Genomic DNA, 6,123 nt, shown 5'->3' with positions numbered 1-6,123 from the left:
GGAATCTAAATCAGAGCATCCCTGACAGATGGCTGTCCAGCCTTGTCTTGAATGCCTCCAGTGTGGGAGAGCCCACCACCTCCCCAGGTAATTGGTTCCATTGTCATATTGCTCTAACAGTTAGGACGTTTCTCCTGATGTTCAGCCGGAATCCAGCTTTCTGTCACTTGAGCCTATTATTCTGTGTCCTGCACTCTGGGATGATGGAGAAGTACTTTTTATGGCAAGTCTTTAACTGTCCAAAGTTCCAGTCCATGTGCAGAGTGCCTCTAACAAAGAAGGCTTTGGGCCATAAATAAGGGATGCTTTTAACAAAAGCTCTGTGTCTCTTCATCAGTTCGAATGGGGAAGGTGTAACCTTACACCTCTTCTAGATTCCTCCACAGGTAAGAACAGAGCAGTGCTGCTCAGCTTTCCAGCTGTGATGCTTTTCTTGTTTTTTTTTTTTTTTGCAAATCTCACTCTTTTGTCAGGTCCTCACAGACACCTTGCAGCCTCTCTGCTTGCTAAGGCTAAACCAGCCGCGGCGAAGGGGGGTTAGGCAAGTCCCCCTTGGCTCTGCTCTGAGCAGGCTGACAGAGATAAGCTCACACAGACCCTGATATTTTAAGAACTTGCTCTGTCTTTGTTTCTTGATTTTGCCACTGTCTTTAAGACGTCAAACAAATCTCTTTCTTCAGAAGTTGCAACGTTTTTCAACTGCTTTTGCTTCTTCTAACAAACGTGGATACGGTGGCAGACAAACTGTCTCTGGAGGGCCCCCTCCCTCCCCCAACAACCTCTCCTCCCAACCTAACAGGCCGAATCAGACCGGGGGGAGCTCAGGGCACCTTGGGCAGGGTCTCCCAGTCTTCAAGCTCCTTCCGTGGGGCTTGAATCGGGGAGAACAGGGGCTTTGGGCTTCACCTCGGAGCGTACCATCATGACTTTACAATATTGAACTTTATATTGAACTTTATATTGAACTTTATATTGAACTTTATATTGAACTTTATAACTTTATATTCAACCTTTTCTCGCCTTCAGTGGATTTTGGTTGGCACTCATCCAAATGCTGATAACCTCACTTTCCCGGAGGCAAATTTATCTCTTACTACTTGATTCAGACACCACCCGGGGTCTCTTGCCCCTGCGGTCCTTTGCCAGTAACACATTACACATTTACACTTCTGTAACTAAGGGGGATTCTTTCCGCACCAATTCAACCAACCATCAATATAGGCGAATTGATCCCATTGCCCATTATTCACCACATTTTTATATACAGCATTTACAAGATTTACACCAAAGGATCCTATGTCTGGCCAACTAATTCCAAATGCTGGCCATTCCAATTGACAGAGTGTAACCAGCTTGCCTTTCGACATCTTAGTACACGGAGTCTGACAAACCTCAGGCGCTTGACTTTGCTCAAGTTCTTTAGCATGCATCCCAAGGGAGTGGCAGAGCTTTCTAAACGGGAGCTATCCGCCCCCATTGTGCCTACCTCTATTTGAAACCATACACGGAGCCTGACAAACCTCCGACGCTCTGAAGGCAACTCAAACAGAAAGACAGAAGGGAAATCAAGTACTTACTCTGCCCAGCACCCTAGTGCCGTCTCTTCAGACCTGTTCAGCCTGGTTGACTCAATCAATGGAGTCCACGCCTTTAACCTCCTGGGTGTCCCGACCCCCGTTCTCTGGTGCCGTGGCAGACCTCAAAGGCGGTCCGGCGCGCCCCACAGGCACCTTTGCCGGTTCTGTCGTTTGACCCCAGGGTGGTCCAAGGGACTCCTGACTGCTCGCCAGATTGTTGCACAAAATGCTGGTGTCGCCCCCTGGAGGCTAGTCCAATTTGCCCGGAAGAGGAGAGTCCACTTCAGGCCGGGTCCAGCTCGATTTTACTGTTTGCAAACAGTTCGACAAAGGAGCTCACGCTCAAAGCAGAGTCGACCCTGGGCGACCCCCGCGCCGCAGTTTTATCACCTCAGCTTGCATTCCTCAGCCAGCGTGTCACTTTGATTGGTTGCCAGCGGTTTACCTGGCTGCCTTATCTTAGGGTTACTGTCTGCTCATTCCAGGCATGCGCAGCTCTTACAATACTATGTGCTGCTTAAGACACATACAATGGCTTTTAGGTTACATTTTTACTACAATGTCTTTGGTTTTTCAGCAGTTGGCATTCCCATCTGTATTATGTGCTCTGCAAATATAGAGCTTATAAATATATGAATTTATCAGCTGAGAAGATACATTCTTTTACCTGAAATGCTAACAAGGGTCTTTCTCGGTTGCAGCTGACAATTGCAAAGAGTTTTGAGTCACACGCCAGACAACTCACTTCTAGTCAGGAAATGAGAGAGAGAGAGCTGGGCAAAAGAAAACACTAGGGGGAAAGGGTGGCAGAATAAGAGAATGTAGCCCAGTGGGTAAAGCCACTGGCTCTCTGCTCACTTAGACAAATCATTCTTCGAGGGCCTGCCTCAATACGCCCATGGATACTGCCCTGGGGCAATTTGGAACGAAGAAGAAACCCACTGGGGTACAAGTAGAGATGTACGGGTTTTCCTAAATCCATTCTGTCTGTGTGTCACAGATGACTGGACGTCTTTTGTTTCATCATCCTCTCATGGATGGAATTGGGTTTTTTTAACCAGAATGTCATTCTATTGGTGCTAATTTGGATTAGTGCTGATGCACAGTTGCGCAAATGCGCTGATGCTCATTAGTTCATGTGCATTAGTGCTAATGTGAGTTAGTGTTAATGCGAGTTAGCACTGATGCAAGTTAGCACACACACACACCTATTGAAGAACTGGTCTGCAAGTCCGCGGAATCTGTGCGATTCAGAAGAAGCCAGTCCACTGAGGAATCCACAGATCCTATCCTACACAGACCCTGCGCTCTACGTGGGGTTATCCTTGAAGACGGTTCGGAAGCTGCAGCTGGTGCAGAACGTGGCGGCCCACCTGATTAAAGGCAGCCGCCGGCGAGATCACATCAGTCCGGTGCTGAAGGAGTGGTTACCAGTGGTTTTTCGGGCCAAATTCAAGGTGTTGGTTTTGACCTTTAAAACCCTACACGGTTCTGGCCCAGCCTACCTCAAGGAGCGCCTCCAGCAACACCAGACAGGCCGCTCAACAAGATCAGCCTCGGATGGCCTTCTCTCTGTCCCATCAGCCAGGACAGCTAGGCTGGTGAGGACGAGGGAGAGGGCCTTCTCTGTGGTGGCCCCCACTCTGTGGAACTCCCTCCCTAGGGAACTCCGCCATGCCCCCTCTTTAATGAGCTTCCGCCACACGTTGAAAACTTGGTTGTTCAGGCAGGCATTTGGGGTGGGCTGGGGTATTTTTAAATAATGTTTTAATGTATAATTTTACTGTTTTAAATTGTGCTGTTGTACATCACCCAGAGTAGCCAGGTGATTGGCCAGATGGGCAATTAAGAAATTTAATAAATCCGTTTCATAGAAATCCAGACTCATTTTGGAGTCTTCTCTCATATCCCTAGGTACAAGGGGTGAACACAACAACAGAAGAAGAGCCCTGCTGGATCACACCAACAGTCCATCTAGTCCAGCATTCAGTTCACACAAGATGCTTTGTCATAATTTAGCATCATTTGCTGGGGCATTCGGGGTGCACACACATACTGTCAACTGTCAGCCCAAAGAGCTTTTGTACACACTCAGCCCTCAATTCATCCAACCCTCCTGAAAATCCCCCCAATCCCCCCACCCTTCCTTGGACAGCCCCAGAGTAATGCAGGGCCCTGATCCTACAGATCCTGGAGCTTGTCTTTGTCTTGGCTGCCAGGACTGAGAAAGGCCTTCGTTAGGAATTCACCCCAGGTAGAAGAATGAACTTCCTCTGCTGATAAATTCATATATTTAGAAGCTGACTGTTTGCCCCCCAAAACCCCAACAACCACACACAGTAGAACTCAACATCTGCTATTAGAAAAGACCAAAAAGAGAGGGAGAGATGAGGGGTTCCAAATATTTTGCTTTCCCTTCCAGTTTTGTATTTCCAGAAAGAACATGGCAGCAGAGAAATTAAATATGCATGCTTAGAGAGAGATAGAGAAATGAATGAGAGAAAGAAAGAAAAGGGTCACTGGGTTATTTTCCCCCCATGGATGTAAAGTGGTCCCAGAAAGTAGATTTCACTCCCGCTTAAAATGGATGTTATTCTAGCGTAATGAGAGAACAAAATAATTGATTTCTCTGTTCGAGACAAGAAGTGGAACGCACATGGGTGAGGTGTCTTAATTCAAAAGTGGGATTCCCTAGTCCCAGAGAACATGGGGTTAACAAAGCCACCGAGAGGCTGTTGGACAAGATGGCAGAACTTTTTTTAGATTTCTTGCTTCTGTGGCTGGCGGATATGAGGGGCTCAGGCAGAAGAAAGAGCCCCTGGAAGTGCTGCGGCCAAGTGGGGCTCACTGCTCTGCCAACACCCACCACGCTGTCTCCCTCACCTCAGTTGGATTTGTGCTGGGTGGCCAAGTACGTAGGGATGTCACAGAGTTTGCACAAGTGAGTTCAGATCTCCATTAATCCAACCTGAGGATTTCGCAGTGGACAGGCTTTATACGAGACCATGGACTCCTGGACTGGTTTTTTACTTGGGGGGGGGGATTTGTACAAATGCACATTAGCGCAAGTAAGCATTAGCGCAAGTAAGCATTTGCAAACCAACAAAATTCTCATGCAAAACCCCCAATTCCATCAATGAGCAGATAATGGAGCAGAAGACGCCAGATAATCCATGAAACAGAAATAGAACGGGTTTCACAAAATCTGTACGTCCCTACCCATAGCTCTGTTGCAGTCTCTCAGACAAAGAAGCATGGGAAGCTCAGTTTCCTATGTCTCCCACATCCCTAACCCTGACCTGAGATTTGAGAGGTGGGGCTTGGTGATGTCATAATGTGGAGCTGGATGAAGGCATGAGCAGGACCTGTTGACATCACAGGGTTGACAAGTCTTCGAAGTAAAAAACATGGATACTTGGGGGCTGGCACTTGCCAGCAGAGTTGCCAATGTGACTCTTTCCAGTCTGGACGTGGGTCACAGGGCTGTCATCTTTCATCGGTTCTGAGGCATTCAGGGCACCTTAGAGGAGGAAGAAACCCATTTCCTCTTCTCTGGGGTGCAGAAACCCATAATCTTTGACTGCTGTTCTTGCCCACGTAACGTCCCTGTCATCATGGGGAGCAAAGACCTCCAGAACGTTGACATCACACTGCGGATCTTGTTCCAGCCAGTGATGGTGCACCTTCCCCAGATTTACACCACTCTGTGTGAGGACTATGAGGAGTGGGTTTTTACTGTCTATCATCAACAAGGTCCTCAAATTGGTGGTGGCCCGTTTCGACCCTAGCAAGTTGATCACGCAGGGAGCCGGTCTCAAGGCAGGTGAGTGAGGACCTCGCAGAAAGGGCTGCCAGGTCCAGGCTCATACTCGATGACGTTTCCTTGACACACCTGACCTTTGGCAAGGAGCTCTGGGACGCTGTTGAGATGAAGCAGGTCACCCAGGAGGAAGCGGAGTGAGCCAGGTTCATGGCGGAGAAGGCAGAGCAGCAGAAGGAAGCAGCTGTCATCTCAGCCAAGGGAGACCCAAAGGCAGCTGAGCTCATGGCCAAGTCACTGGCTTCTATAAGGGATGGCTTTGTTGAACTGTGCAAACTCAAGGTGGCAGAAGACACTGCTGACCAGCTTTCACCTACCTGCTGGCAGGACAATCATTGTTACTCCAGCCCCCCCGATGAATCTTATCTCTGTCTCCCAGCTTTCTCCCCCACCCGTGATCCCCTTGAAAATAACAGATCCGACAAAAGTAATCATGGAGGGTCCCAAAACTTTGGGCTTGAAATGGCAGGGAAATTGTAATTAAATGGGTTGACTGGGGGCAGGGGGGACTCTTAATCCAGGGGTGTCGAACCCAGTGGAGGCTGGGGGCTCCACTTTTGGTGGGGCGGCGAATCCACTCTGGGTTTCAGTCAGAACCAGCCAGAACTCTAAAGGAGCCCTCCAAGGTGAGGAACCTATTTGGGGGGGCTAGGGTTCAGCACTCTGCCGGTGGAGTGGGAGGCCTGCTGGCGGCTGTAGTGCTGTGGTGGAGGGAAACTCCACCTG

General features: G+C 48.8%; 1 pseudogene; it reads left to right on the top strand.

The window, feature by feature from the left end:
* The first annotated feature begins 4,984 nt into the window (after window positions 1-4,984).
* On the top strand, window positions 4,985-5,756 carry LOC146333986 (prohibitin 1 pseudogene; annotated as a pseudogene).
* Window positions 5,757-6,123: the final 367 nt, after the last annotated feature.

This window comes from Heloderma suspectum, chromosome W (genome assembly GCF_057233095.1).
Source record: "Heloderma suspectum isolate Gila_16-S chromosome W, 16-S_ref, whole genome shotgun sequence".
NCBI lineage: Eukaryota > Metazoa > Chordata > Lepidosauria > Squamata > Helodermatidae > Heloderma > Heloderma suspectum.
Note: the sequence above shows the minus strand (reverse complement) of the source record. Positions and strands in the feature narration are given on the sequence as shown.